Below are 16,039 nucleotides of genomic sequence, written 5' to 3'. Positions count from 1 at the left end.
CTCGTTGGGGCATAGGCCTGGATTACTGTAATATTGAATGGTTTGCCTTGGAAACGAACAGAAATCATCCTGTCATTTTTAAGATTGCATCCAAGTACTGCATTTCGGACTCTTTTGTTGACCATGATGGCTACTCCATTTCTTCTAAGGGATTCCTGCCCACAGTAGTAGATATAATGGTCGTCTGAGTTAAGTTCACCCATTCCAGTCCATTTTAATTCACTGATTCCTAGAATGTCAACGTTCACTCTTGCCATCTCCTGTTTGACCACTTCCAATTTGCCTTGATTCATGGACCTAACATTCCAGGTTCCTATGCAATACTGCTCTTTACAGCACCGGACCTTGCTTCTATCACTGGTCACATCCACAACTGGGTATTGGTTTTGCCTTTGCTCCATCCCTTTATTCCTTCTATAGTTATTTCTCCACTGAGCTCCAGTAGCATACTGGGCACCTACTGACCTGGGGAATTCCTCATTCAGTATCCTATCATTTTGCCCTTTGTTACTGTTCATGGGGTTCTCAAGGCAAGTATACTGAAGTGGTTTGCCATTCCCTTCTCCAGTGGACCACATTCGGCTGTGGTCCATGTGATCAGATTGGCTAGTTTCCTGTGATTATGATATCAGTCTGTCTGCCCTCTGGTGCCCCCTAGCAATACCTACCGTCTTATTTGGGTTTCTCTTACCTTGGTCGTGGAAAATCTCTTCACAGCCGCTCCAGCAAAGTGCAGCCGCTGTACCTTACCTTGGGTGAGGGGTATCTCCTCGAGGCCGCCCCTCCTGACCTTGAACGCGGAGTAGCTCCTCTCGGCCCTCCTGCGCCCGCGCAGCCACCGCCTGTTGGACGTGGCGTAGCTCCTCTCGGCCACCGGCCCTGGCCTCAGGCGTGGGGTAGCTCCTCACGGCAGCAAGGGCTAGTGGTACCAAAATAATGGATGAGCTCAAAACTGGAGAAATACTATTTCTGCTGTCATGGTGACTAACAAGTATTGCTACTGTTAGTACCTCTGAGACTACTGCTGCCACTGTTACTAGTGCTACTACAATTATTACTGTTATTTTCTTCTCTTTAGGCACAGGGAAATTCATTCTCTATAGCAGAGAACCACCTCTGTGAAAAATAAGAGAGCCAAAACTCAAACCAATGTGGAAGACATTGACCTCTAGAATTCTATCAGATATACCACTGGAAATGATACATCAAACGCAGTAGTTTCATGGTTGATATTCTTAATTGTGATCTTTTAAAAAAAATAACAAACCATTACTCTTAAAAAAGATGAAATTAATCTTTGAGTTTTCCTATTTATCCTTTTTTGGTATATTTACCACAACATGCATTTTTATCTATGTAAAGAACATTGTTTCAGTCTATTTTCTGGTTTGAGTATAAATGGCTCTCTATAAAATCTAGTGGTGGTGATGGAATTCCAGTTGAGCTATTTCAAGTCTTGAAAGATGATGCTGTGAAAGTGCTGCACTCAATATGCCAGCAGATTTGGAAAACTCAGCAGTGGCCACAGGACTGGAAGAGGTCAGTCTTCATTCCAATCCCAAAGAAAGGCAATGCCAAAGAATGCTCAAACTACCGCACAATTGCACTCATCTCACACGCTAGTAAAGTCATGCTCAAAATTCTCCAAGCCAGGCTTCAGCAGTATGTAAACCGTGAACTCCCAGATGTTCAAGCAGGTTTTAGAAAAGGCAGAGGCACCAGAGATCAAATTGCCAACATCCGCTGGATCATGGAGAAAGCAAGAGAGTTTCAGAAAAACATCTATTTCTGCTTCATTGACTATGCCAAAGCCTTTGACTGTGTGGATCACAATAAACTGTGGAACATTCTGAAAGAGATGGGAATCCCAGACCACCTGACCTGCCTCTTGAGAAACCTGTATGCAGGTCAGGAAGCAACAGTTAGAACCGGTCATGGAACAACAGACTGGTTCCAAATAGGAAAAGGAGTGCGTCAAGGTTGTATATTGTCACCTTGCTTATTTAACTTATATGCAGAGTACATCATGAGGAACGCTGGGCTGGAAGAAGCACAAGTTGGAATCAAGATTGCTGGGAGAAATATCAATAACCTCAGATATGCAGATGACACTACCCTTATGGCAGAAAGTGAAGAGGAACTCAAAAGCCTCTTGATGAAAGTGAAAGAGGAGAGTGAAAAGGTTGGCTTGAAGCTCAACATTCAGAAAACAAAGATCATGGCATCTGGTCCCATCACTTCATGGGAAATAGATGGAAAAACAGTGGAAACAGTGTCAGACTTTGTTTTTTTGGGCTCCAAAATCACTGCAGATGCTGATTGCAGCCATGAAATTAAAAGACGCTTGCTCCTTGGAAGGAAAGTTATGACCAACCTTGATAGTATATTAAAAAGCAGAGACATTACTTTGCCGACCAAGGTCCGTCTAGTCAAGGCAATGGTTTTTCCCGTGGTCATGTATGGATGTGAGAGTTGGACTGTGAAGAAAGCTGATCGCCGAAGAATCGATGCTTTTGAACTGTGGTGTTGGAGAAGACTCTTGAGAGTCCCTTATACTGCAAGGAGATCCAACCAGTCCATTCTAAAGGAGATCAGTCCTGGATGTTCATTGGAGGGACTGATGCTAAAGCTGAAACTCCAATACTTTGGCCACCTCATGAGACGAGTTGACTCACTGGAAAAGACTCTGATGCTGGGAAAGGTTGGGGGCGGGAGGAGAAGGGGACGACGGAGAATGAGATGGCTGGATGGCATCACCGACTCTGTGGACATGAGTTTGAGTGTACTCCGGGAGTTGGTGATGGACAGGGAGGCCTGGCGTGCTGTGATTCATGGGGTCGCGGAGAGTCGGACACGACTGAGCGACTGAACTGAACTGAACTGATAAAATCTGGAGAGTATCACTGATATGATTTGGCCATGACATTCTCTTTGTGGGTGTGGTTTGAGGAAATAATTAGAACTCATGCCTCCGTGTTGTATGAGACGCAATGATAACTATCCAGAAGCGCAGAAATTTTCAATAACAAGCTGTGCTTGGAATTCAGACATTTTTAAGAACGGAAAATCAGTATTTATTATCCAGAAACCAAATTACAGTGATTCCCTCAAAACTGCCTATTCAAAAAAATTTTTTTTTAATTTATTTATTTGGCTGTGCTGGGTCTTAGTTGCAGCATGCGAGATCTAGTTCCCTGACCAGGGATTGAACCCAGATCCCTTGCATTCAAAGTACAGTCTTAGCCACTGGAGAACAGGGAAGCTCCTGCCTCTTAAATTTTAAGTGTTACAGTTTCCACAAACCCATATTTTGTAAAATCACTGTAGTTGGGTTACATGCAGCCAGATGTACCTCTAATTGATATTGTCTGCACCAAGACATGATCATATTTCTGTAGTGCTGTTAAGGCTTTTATCATATCATATTGGAACCAGGGATTTTACTGCTTATCTCTTCCATTGGACAGGGAACTCTTTGAATCCAAAGTTATCATTACTTCATCTCTGGCAATCTAGCACCTCCTGGCAAAACTCTGGAGTTATAAAAATGTTGGGTGAATGAATGTTCATTTACATGTTCTATTACCACATATATTCTATTGTATCTCACTGAAATTAACATGTTCTGAATGAGTAATACTTGAGACAAAATATATGTAGTATCAATCCTCAGCAAAGTTAAGACAATTGAAATCATACCAAGCATCTTTTCTGACCACAATGCTATAAGATTAGAAATCAATTTCAGGAAAAAACTGTAAAAAAACCAAAAACATGCAGAGGCTAAACAATACTGAACAATCAATGGATCACTGAAGAAATCAAAGAGGAAACTAAAAAATTCCTAGAGATAAATGACAATGAAAACACAATTATCCAAAACCTATGGGATGCAGCGAAAGCAGTTGTAACATGAAAGTTTATAGCAATACAATCCTCCCTCAAGAAACAAGAAAAATCTCAAATAAACAACCTCTGTTTATACCTAAAGCAACTAGAGAAAGAACAGACAAAACTCAGAGAGACCCAAAATAGTCAAAGCAACCTTGATAAAAAACAGTGGAGCTGGAGGAATATGGCTCCCTGACTTCAGACTATATTACAAAGCTATAGTTATAAAAACGGTATGGTACTGGCACAAAAGCAGAAATACAGATCAATAGAATAGGACAGAGATAAACCCATGTACCCATAGTCACCTAATCAATGACAAAGGAGGCAAGAATATACAATGGAGAAAAGACAGTCTCTTCAATAAGCAATGCTGGGAAAACTGGACAGCTACATGTAAAAGAATGAACACATCCTAACACCATACACCAAAATAAACTCAAAATGGATTAAAAAGCTAAATGTAAGGCCCAACACTATAAAATTCTTAGAGGAAAATATAGGCAGAGTACTCTCTGACTTAAATAGCAGCAAGATCTTACTTGATCCATTTCCTAGAATAATTAAAATAAAAACAAAAGTAAACAAATGGCACCTAATTAAATTTAAAAACTTTGCACAGCAAAGGAAACCATCAATGAAACAGTTCTCACAATAAGAGAAAATATTTGCAAATGAAGGAACTGACAATGGATTAATCTCTAAAATATGCAAATGGCTTATGCACCTCAATGTCAAAAAACAAAAAACAAAATCTCAATTGAAACAAAGGGCTGAAGATCTAAATAGACATTTCTCCAAGGAAGATATACAGATGACTAAAAAGCACATGAAAAGATACTCAACATCAGTAATTATCAGATAAATGTAAATAAAAACTAAAGTGAGTAGTTTTTATCAAAGAGGAAACTAAAAAAAGCATCCCATAGGTTTTGGATAATCATGTTTTCATTGTCATTTATCTCTAGGTATTATTTTAGTTTCCTCTTTGATAAACCACTCCGTGCCAGTCAGAATGGCCATCATCAAAATGTCTATAAACAACAAATGGAGATAGTGTGGAGAAAATGGAATCTTTCTACACTGTTGGTAGAAATGTAAACTGGTATAGTTACTATGGAGACAGTATGGAAGTTCCTTAAAAAAACTAAAAATAGAGCTATCATATGACCTAGCAATCCCATTCCTCCATGTATCCAGAGAGAACCGTAATTTTAAAAGATACATGCAACCCAGTGTTCACTGTAGCACTATTTACAATAGCCAGGACATGGAAACAACCTGCTGCTGCTACTGCTGCTGCTAAGTCATTTCAGTTGTGTCCAACTCTGTGTGACCCCACAGACAGAAGCCCACCAGGCTCCCCCGTCCCTGGGATTCTCCAGGCAAGAACACTGGAGTGGGTGCCATTGCCTTCTCCAATGTGTGAAAGTCAAAAGTGAAAGTGAAGTCGCTCAATCGTGTCCAACCCTTAGCGACCCCACGGACTGCAGCCTACCAGGCTCCTCCGTCCATGGGATTTTCTAGGCAAGAGTACTGGAGTGGCTTGCCATTGCCTTCTCCGTGGAAACAACCTAAGCAACCTAAATGCTGAACTACAGAAGAATGAATAAGGAAAATATGGTACATATATACAATGGAATATTATTCAGCCACAAAAAGAACAAAATATGCCATTTGTAGCAACATGAATGGCCCTAGAGCTTGCCATACTGAGTGAAGTAAGACAGAGAAAGACAAATATCATATGATATCACTTATAGATGGAATCTAAAAAAAAAGCTATAGATGAATTTATCCTCAAAACATAAATAGAGTTACAGATATAGAGAATAAGTTTATGGTTATCAGGGAGTAAAGATGGTGGAGGGATAAATTGGAATACTGGGGCTGACATATATATATATATAAAATAGATACCTAATAAGGACCTACTATATAGAACAGGAAACTCTAAGCAGTACTCCATTAATATAATGGCCTGTATGGGAAAAGAATGTAAAAATGAGACAATGTATGAATTTGTATAACAGATTCACTTTTCTGTACACCTGAAAGTAACACAATATTGTAAATCAATTATACCTCAATAAAAATAAAAGCCAAAAAAAAATCTGGTGATTCATTGATGTGGAGAGAGAGAGATCGATTGGTCTAGGATGACTCCCAAGTGTGTATATTAAACAATTATTAATGTATTGCATGGAAATCATCTAAATAAAATACATGAGGTGAGTAATATTTTGGGGAAAAACAATGAAACATAATTCTCATTGACAGATAAGTGAGGATTAGAAAATTAAAGATCAAACAACCAAAAAGTGATAGAGCTAGGATTCAAACCCAGGCAGCTGCACAACTGTCCTGATATCCATTATTAAAACATTTCTTAACCTTAGGCCCTGCCTTCCTGCCTGGGAGGAGCCATGCATTTCAGCCAACACATCACTATTGGAAAGACTAAAATTCTGTCCTTTAACACTGTCAGCATTTGTGAGCACAATTAGAAGGTGCACTCAGGACACATCCAGGCACATCAGGATCATTAATGCTGTCTTTTAACATATCAGCAACTCTTTTCTCCAAAGAAAACATATTGAGAAATTATTCCTAAGTGTATAAATAAAGAAAGCTGTATTTCCAAGCTGAAATATCCTGTGTGTGTGTGTACACTTGTTGCTCAATTTTCACTTATACCATCAAATTTTCTTAATTAATTTTATGCGAAGAGTTGACTCACTGGAAAAGACTCTGATGCTGGGAAGGATTGGGGGCGGGAGGAGAAGGGGACGACAGAGAAGTGAGATGGCTGGATGGCATCACCAACTCAATGGACATGAGTTTGAGTGAACTCCGGGACTTGGTGTTGGACAGGGAGACCTGGCGTGCTGTGATTCATGGGGTCGCAAAGAGTCGGTCACGACTGAGAGACTGAACTGAACTGAACTGAAATGATGGGAGAGGATTTCACATTACAGGCTAAGAAGTTCCTATGGAGCTCCTAAAAAACTAAAGGCAACCCAAAGGATTTTATCAGCAACATTCATCATTTTATTGTTTTTATCTGTAAACTAATAATGTTACTTAATTCTTAGTGAGCTTATACATTTAATATGCTCAGAACAGTGTCTGGCACATAGTAGGTAAATATTAGTTATTATAATTGACAATAGTATTTATTCCCACTCTCCACAGCTATTTTTTGAATCTACTCACAGGATTTTGAACTCAAAATCCTTCTGTGTTTAAAAATACCCTTTTAAGGAAAATAAAGGTTCAAAATAATCATTTTTAAAACTGACAATAGGGAAAGAAAAAAATTATTAACATTGAATTGAAAAAGTGCTTTTCTCTCATCATGTTTAAGGTAAATTTTCTTTCATAAGAAATAAAAATTTCAGGCATAAGCCAACTGCATGCCATAACTGAATAAAATTCACTTCAAATTTATATGTAACAATGTACATTTCTTTAACAGGCTGTGACTCATATATTTGCTTAGACAATTGAAAACTTTATAAAATCTTGTATTTAAGATATTACTTTTTAATATCCTTGCATTAAAATGAACATGATGACTTTTTAATATTACTAGAAAGCACCCTATCCCCAGTTGTAAAGATATATTTCTTGTGTGATTTTATTATATGCTTAATAATAGTACCTGTGAGCTCAGATTTCTTTTGAATAAAATTGATTGGAAACAATATCTACCCTAAAGCATCTTTAATGTCATTATAGATGGGTAGGAGTAAATTAAGCGGTATTTAGGCACCAAAGTCTTTAATTTCATTGCATTTGAGTAGGAGTTAGACATTATGAGGTCCAATTAAAAAAGTCACTAATGTTTTTACATCTGAGTAGGAGTAAATTAAACAAAATCACTCCTGAGCTGCTAATATCATTTTAATTGAATGTCATTCAGTTTCTAACTGCTGTTACAACACTACTGATAATGAGCTATTTCTAAAAGCATCTGAGACTCCAGGGCTGTGGCTGCTGAAAATGAAGTTACAGGTTAGGAGATGACGGGGTGAGCACTGGGATGTGGAAAAAGAAGCTAGCAACGTGATGAGAGAGGTAACATCCTGTTTGGTGACATGACCTTCAGGTATTAAAACTACTGGATCAAAGAACCTAAGAACCTGCTGGCTGCAAGTTGGTTTGTTATTCCTGGGGGACCAGCATTGGAAAACTACATCTTCCCTGATGATAAGATTTGTAGACTCTGAAAACTAAAGCACTAATCCCATTTATTGAGCCACTATGAATTATTCATAGAGTTTGATTCAAAGGAGAATTTGAAGTTGAAACAATAGTCAAGAAAGACATTAAAAAAAATAGTAACTTTAAGGCAGTCAAAGAAATGCAAACCTTAAATAAAATTTCTTCTGTACTCGAGGTTATTATTTGAGACTATGAAAGACTTTAACAGTCATAAGAGGAAACATTTTAAAGGAAATTTAGTTTGGTAAATAAGCCATTTAGCATTATTACTATTATTATCTACATTAAAGTTTATAATGTGTTGACTGGGGAATTAAAAGATTTATGAATGAAGAAAAAAGATTAATGAAAATTGCTATTAATCTTTTATAAAATTTTAAAGTTATCAAGAATGCTTATTACATACATTGTATTTTTACATACATTTATACACTTACACCGGAGAAGGCAATGGCAAGCCACTCCAGTGTTCTTGCCTGGAGAATCCCAGGGACAGGGGAGCCTGGTGGGCTTCCGTCTATGGGGTCACACAGAGTTGGACACGACTGAAGTGACTTAGCAGCAGCAGCATACACTTAAACATGCATTTATATATATTTAAAAGTCAAAAGCTTATAACATGAAACACCTGTTCCCTATCCCTCTCCATTCAAAATAATGATTTTTCACTTGGTTATTTCTGTCACCATTTTCTTCCATATTTCTAAATATTAACTTTACAGTGCTGTTTCTTCATTTTCAAAGTTAGAAATGGGCTACTGACTTTAAATCATGCAAGATGAGGAATTCACACTCTTTCTCACTTCTCTACACTCCTCTTCCTAGTATATAGAAGAGTTTTCTTTTTTTATTAATTTATTTTAATTGGAGGCTGTACACCAATGGCTGATTCATGTCAATGCATGGCAAAAACCACTACAATACTGTAAAGTAAAAGAGTTTTCTTAATCCATATTTGGTGTTTGATTTTTGTAAAAATGTAAATAATACATGTAGTATAGTAATTTTGCATTTCCTTTTTAAATACAATTTTACTATTCCTGGAATGAATCAGTTCAGTTCAGTTGCTCAGTCGTGTCCGACTCTCTGCGACCCCATGAATCACAGCATGCCAGGCCTCCCTGTCTATCACCAACTCCCGGAGTTCACTCAAACTCATGTCCACAGAGTCGGTGATGCCATCCAGCCATCTCATTCTCTGTCGTCCCCTTCTCCTCCTGCCCCCAATCTTTCCCAGCATCAGAGTCTTTTCCAGTGAGTCAACTCATCGCATGAGGTGGCCAAAGTATTGGAGTTTCAGCTTTAGCATCAGTCCTTCCAATGAACATCCAGGATTGATCTCCTTTAGAATGGACTGGTTGGATCTCCTTGCAGTACATAATGGCCTTTAAAATACATGCTTAGTTTTCTAAGAATCTCTTATTAGTTACTTTAATAATAATTATCCATTCTTCCTCTCTTTCACAATAGCAAAATTAGCAGAGTTTTTAGCTGGTGATATTGCTGCTGATATTAGAAATGAACTCTGGATTTTCCAGCTTCCCTTATTGAGAGACCATATGCTTCATTCTGACCAGTAGGCTGTAAATGGACATGCTATATAACATCTCGGGACTTTTGCTTAAGGAACAATTTATATGTGTTCTTTGTCCCTTTTTGGAAACTTCCTCCATTCTGTTACCTAAAACAAGTTTGCCAATTTGAACTAGGAGGATGAGCCCCTGCCAAGGGATACCAAGAGTGGAGGGCCATTGAGGATAATTATAGAGTAGTTTTTACTATTTCAAGATTTTTCAGTGTGAGGAAAATGTCTATCTAGTATAATTCCTTCACTTTATTCTTTGCAATTTTTTACTAAGACAGAATTCATATAAAATTCAACATTTTAATGGTAAATCCAGTGGATTTCAGTATATTTACAAGGTTATAAAGACTCTTCACTAATGAATTCTGGATCATTTCCATCATCCCCAAACGAAACCCCATGCCTATTAGCAGGCCTTCCTAACCTCCTCTCCCCCCATCCCTGGCAAACACTTCATTTGCTTTCTGTCTCTATGGATTGACTGATTCTGCACATTTCATACCAATGGAACCATACAATATTTGCCCTTTTGTGCCTGGATTCTTTCATAGCATAGTGTTTTCAAGGTTCATCCATGTTGTATGTATCACTACTTTGTTTCTTTCTATGACGGAGTAGTATTCCATTATATGGATAAATGTGGTCTATCCAGCAGAAGAGATTTGTATTTGTCCCCCTTTTTTGCTATTATAAATAATTGAGCTATGAACATTGATATATATGCTTATCTGTGAACATATGTTTCAATTCTCTCAAGTATATACCTAGGGGTGGAATTGCTGGCTTATTTGATAATTTTATGTTTAACTTTTTGAGAAACTTTCAAACTGTTTTTTACAGTAGCTGAACCATTTTATATTCTCACTGTAATGTTTGAGAATTCCATCTAATGAATTTTTCATTTCAGGTAGTGTAATTTTCAACTCCAGAATTTGTGTTTCCTTTTAATTAATTTCTACCTCTTTACTAATATTCTCCATTATGTTAGGTATCATTCTTATTCTAAAGGACTATCTTTCCTAGAGTTCTTTAAACATGAGTCCCAAATTTAGCCTTTCACATATACTTAAAATAGCTGATTTAAAGTCTTTGTTTAGTACATCCAATGTTTGAGTTTTCTCAGAGATAATTTCTGATTGCTTTTTGTTGTTGCTGTTTAGAGTCATATTTCTTTCTCTTTTAAAATATTTATGTATTTAATTTGGCTGCACCAGGTCTTTGTTGCAGCATGTGGGATCTAGTTCCCTGACCAGGGATGGAACCCTGCATTGGCAGAGCAGAGTCTTAGCCACTGTATTACCAGGGAAGTCCCCTAGGGCCATATTATTTCTTTGAATGCCTTGTACATATATGTGTGTGTGTGTGTATATATATATATATATATATATATATATATATATATATATCTGTCCTAAAGGAAATCAGTCCTGAGTATTCATTGGCAGCACTGATGTTGAAGCTGAAACTCCAATACTTTGGCCACCTGATGCGAAGAACTGACTCATTTGAAAAGACCCTGATGTTGAGAAAGACTGAAGGCAGGAGTCATTGAAGGGGATGACAGAGGATGAGATGGTTGGATGACATCACCGACTCAATGGACAAGAGTTTGGGTAAACTCTGGGAGCTGGTGATGGACAGGGAAGCCTGGCGTCCTGCAGTCCATGGGGTCACAAAGAGTCAGACAGGACTGAGCAACTGAACTGAATTGATATATATATACATGTTAATGGAAACTAGAAATTGAATAATTTCCAGAGTGGCAACTCTGGAAATCATCTTCTGCTTCCCTCTCAAGATCTTCTGCTGCTGCTTATAGTTGTTTGTTTAGTGACTTTACCAAACCAATTTTATAAAGTCTATATTCTTTGCCATGTGAAGTCACTGTAATGTTTGTTCCTTTAGATTGAAAGTGAAGTGAAAGTGTTAGTTGCTCAGTTGTGTCTGACTCTGCAACGTCCATGGACTGTATCCCACCAGCTTCATCTGTCTATGGAATTTTCCAGGCAAGAATACTGGAGTGGGTAGCCATTTCCTTCTCTGGGGGATCCTTCCTGACCCATGGATCGAACCAGGGTCTCTTGCATTGCAGGCAGATTCTTTACTGTCTGAGCCATCAGGGAAGCCCTCCATTAGATTAGTGGTCAGTTAACGATTAGAGTTTTTCTTAAATGCTTAGAATTGAAAATTCTCTCAGTCTTCACAAGGGCTCAATGTGTATGTGTTATGGCATGCCTTCAGCATTCAGCCAGGTAATTTACAACTCTGCCTTAGCCTTTACTTCCTGTTTGTCTAGAGGATTGAGCTCAGTGAGAGGCAAGAGCTTAGGGCCTTCTCTGGTCTTTTCCTGAGCGTGTGGATAACCCTGCTATGCACATAACCTTCTAGATTTCCAGAAGTATTTTGGAGCTTTTAAAAGCTCTTATGAAAATCTCATTCCCCAGCCTTTACTCCTAAGATTTTTGGGTAATCTACTGTTTGTGCTGTTATTCATTGGCTCAGGTAGCAATAACTAAAACACTTGTCTATAAATGTTTTAAACAAATGCCCCCTGAATAGCAGCTTTAGCACTGAGTTTCCAATCAGGCAAAATGAAGCTAAGCCTTTGAGTGAGTCTCCCAGGGAGCCACCAGACAGATCAGACCAAGGACAATTCTTCATAAGTGAAGACTGTTTGCTGCTTCTGTTAATGGGAACATGGGCTATTATTTTCAAGGCTACTACTGAGTTAGGGAGTGGTGTGTGGATTTAGGGTAAGTTAAAATACCACAGAGTATTCTTTGGCGGTCAGAGGTTAAAATTCAGTGATTTCACTACTATGGGCCCAGGTTCAATCCTTGGTCAGGGAACTAAGATTCTCTAAGCTGCGTGGCATAGACAAAAAATATTGAAAAAAACTTAAAAAATTATTATGCCACAAAGCTCACTGTGATTGCCAAGATACAGTGGTTTTTCTTGAAAATCAGAAGGTTCCCCCATGCCTCCTCCCAGTCAATTCCTCTCCCCCTTCCACCCAGAAGCAATTGCTGCTCTGACTTATAAAACCAGAAGTTAATTTTGCCTCTTCTAAAAATTCACATAACTGGAATCATATCAGGTACATTTTAAAACTTAAGCATTTTAAGATTCACAAAAGTTCTACGAAATAATTAAAGTGAACTTGTTCTGACAAAACATGGTCCACTGGAGAAGGGAATGGAAAACCACTTTGGTATTCTTGCCTTGAGAATCCCATGAACAATATAAAAAGGCAAAAAGATATGACACTGAAAGATGAACCCTCCAGGTTGGTAGTTGCCCAATATGCTACTGGAGATAAGTGGAGAAGTAACTCCAGAAGAATGAAGAGAAGGAGCCAAAGTGAAAACAACGCCCAACTGCGGATGTGACTGGCGATGGAAATAAAGTCTAGTGCTGTAAGAAACAATATTGCATAGGAACCTGGAATGTTAGGTCCATAAAACAAGGTAAATTGAAGTGGCCAAACAGGAAATGGCAAGAGTGAACATTGACATTTCAGGAATCAGTGAACTAAAACAGACCTGAATGGGAGAATTTCATTGAGATGACCATTATATCTACTACTGTGGGCAAGAATCCCTTAGAAGAAATGGAGTAGACCTCACAGTCAACAAAAGAGTCTGAAATGCAGTACTTGGGTGCAATCTCAAAAACAACAGAATGATCTCTGTTCAATTCCCAAGGTAAATCATTCAATACTACAGTAATGCAAGCCTATGCCCCAACCACTAATGCCAAAGAAGCTAAAGTTGAATGGTTCTATGAAGACCTACAAGACCTTGTAGAACTAATATAAAAAAAAAAATGTCCTTAATATCATAGGAGACTGGAATGCAAAAGTAGGAAGTCAAGAGATACAGCAGTAACAGGCAAGTTTGACCTTGGAGTACAAAATGAAGCAGGGCAAAGGCTAGCAGAGTTTTAAGAGAATGCACTGGTCATAGCAAACATCCTCTTTCAACAACACAAGAGATGACTCTACACATGGACATTGCCAGATGGCCAATACCAAAATCAGACTGATTTTATTCTTTGCAGCCAAAGATAGAGAAGCTCTATACAGTCAGCAAAAACAAGACCAGGAGCTGACTATGACTCAGATCATGAAATCCTTATTGCAAGATTCAGGTTTAAATTGAAGAAAGTAGGGAAAACCACTAGACCATTCAGGTATGACCTAAATAAAATCCTTTATGATTATACAGTGTAAGTGACAAATAGATACAAGGGATTATATCTGATAGTGTCTGAAGAACTATGGATGGAGGTTCATGACATTGTACAGGAGGCAGTGATCAAGACCATCCCCAAGAAAAAGAAATGCAAAAAGGCATAATAGTTTTCTGAGGATAACTGAGAAAAGAAGAGAAGTGAAAGGCAAAGAAGAAACAAAAGATATACCCATCTGAATGAAGAGTTCCAAAGAATAGCAAGGAGAGAGATAAGAAAGCCTTCCTCAGCAATCAATGCAAAGAAATAGAGGAAAACAGTAGAATGTGAAAGAATAGAGATCTCTTTGAGGAAATTAGAGAGTCCAAGGGAATATTTCATGCAAAGATGGGCACAATAAAGGACAGAAATGATATGGACCTAACAGAACCAGAAGATATTAAGAAGAGGTGGAAAAAATACATAGAAGAACTATACAAAAAAGATCTCATTGACCCAGATAACCACAATGGTATGATCACTCACCTAGAGCAAGACATCCAGGAGTCTGAAGTCAAGGGGGCCTTAGGACTACAAACAAAGCTAGTGGAGGTGATGGAATCCAAGCTGAGCTATTTCAAATCCTAAAAGATGATGCTGTGAAAGTGTTGCACTCAATATGCCAGCAAATTTGGAAAACTCAGCAGTGGCCACTGAAAAAGGTCAGTTTTCATTGCAATCCCAAAGAAAGGCAACACCAAAGAATGTTCAAACTACCACACAATTGCACTCATCCCACACACTACCAAGCTAATGCTCACAATTCTCCAAGGTAGGCTTCAACAATGCGTGAACCGAGAACTTCCACATGTTCAAGCTGGATTTAGAAAAGGCAGATGAACCAGAGATCAAATTGCCAACATCTGTTGGATCATAGAAAAAGCAAGAGACTTCCAGAAAACTATCCATTTCTGCTTTATTGACTACGCAAAAGCCTTTGACTGTGTAGATCACAACAAACTGTGGAAAATTCTTAAAGAGATGGGAACAGCAGATCACCTTACCTGCCTCTTGGGAAATCTGTATGCAGGTCAAGAAGCAACAGTTAGAACTGGACCATGGAACAACAGACTGGTTCCAAACAGGGAAAGGAGTACGTCAAGGTTGTATATTGTCAACCTGCTTATTTAACTTATATGCATAGTGAAAGTGAAAGTCGCTCAGTCGTGTCCAACTCTTTGTGACCCCATGGACGATAGAGTCCATGGAGTTCTCTAGGCCAGAACACTGGAGTAGGTAGCCTTTCCCTTTTATGTAACATCTTATAAAACTATATATAACAGTTTATACTATTTATACTATACTAGTTTATAGTTACACTATAATATCACAAATAAGATAACGACATGGATCTAGTCAAGATATAAAACGTTGCTATAACCACAGGAATCTCTCATGTTGTGTTTTTATAGGCACATCCACCTCCCTTCTGCCCTTCCCCATTTTTAATCTCTGAAAACAATTTTTTCCTCCATCACTATAATTTTTTCATTTCAAGAACGTTGTACAAAATGAAAACATACTTAATGTAACCTTTCAGGGTTGACTGTTTTATTTACAAAGGATAATTTTCTGGGGATTCATTCAGAATGGTATGTATATCAATTGTTTATTCTTTCAAATTGCCAGTATGGATGTACCTCCTTTTTTTTTTTTGGACATTTTAAAATTGAGATATAGGAATTCCTGGCACTCTAGTTGCTAGGATTTTGCCCTTTCACTGCCAACGCTGCAGGTTTGATCCCTGGTCAGGGAACTAAGATTCTGACTTTTAATGTTGTTGCTGATACTAATCTGAGTCCTGATTTCTTTAACTTAAAATACCTTTTCTTTATTAATGAAGTTTGAAATTTTATAATGTTACATTTTTAGTCTTTTATCATTTATTCCTATTGAGGGTTTTTTTGGTCTTTTTTTCTAATCAATTTTTATAAGCTCTATGTGTACAAAGGATATGAACTCTTTGCCACATATATCGCCATTGTTTTCACCAAGATATTCCTTGTCTCTGGAGGTTTTTCATCTGTTTGCCATATAGATCCTTTAAAATTTTATGTAACTACATTTCTCAGTTGTTTATTATATGCATTTCACTTTTCCTTATGA

The sequence above is a fragment of the Moschus berezovskii genome, chromosome 12 (genome assembly GCF_049115385.1).
Source record: "Moschus berezovskii isolate FMDL1 chromosome 12, NW_MosBer_1.0, whole genome shotgun sequence".
Classification (NCBI taxonomy): domain Eukaryota; kingdom Metazoa; phylum Chordata; class Mammalia; order Artiodactyla; family Moschidae; genus Moschus; species Moschus berezovskii.
Note: the sequence above shows the minus strand (reverse complement) of the source record.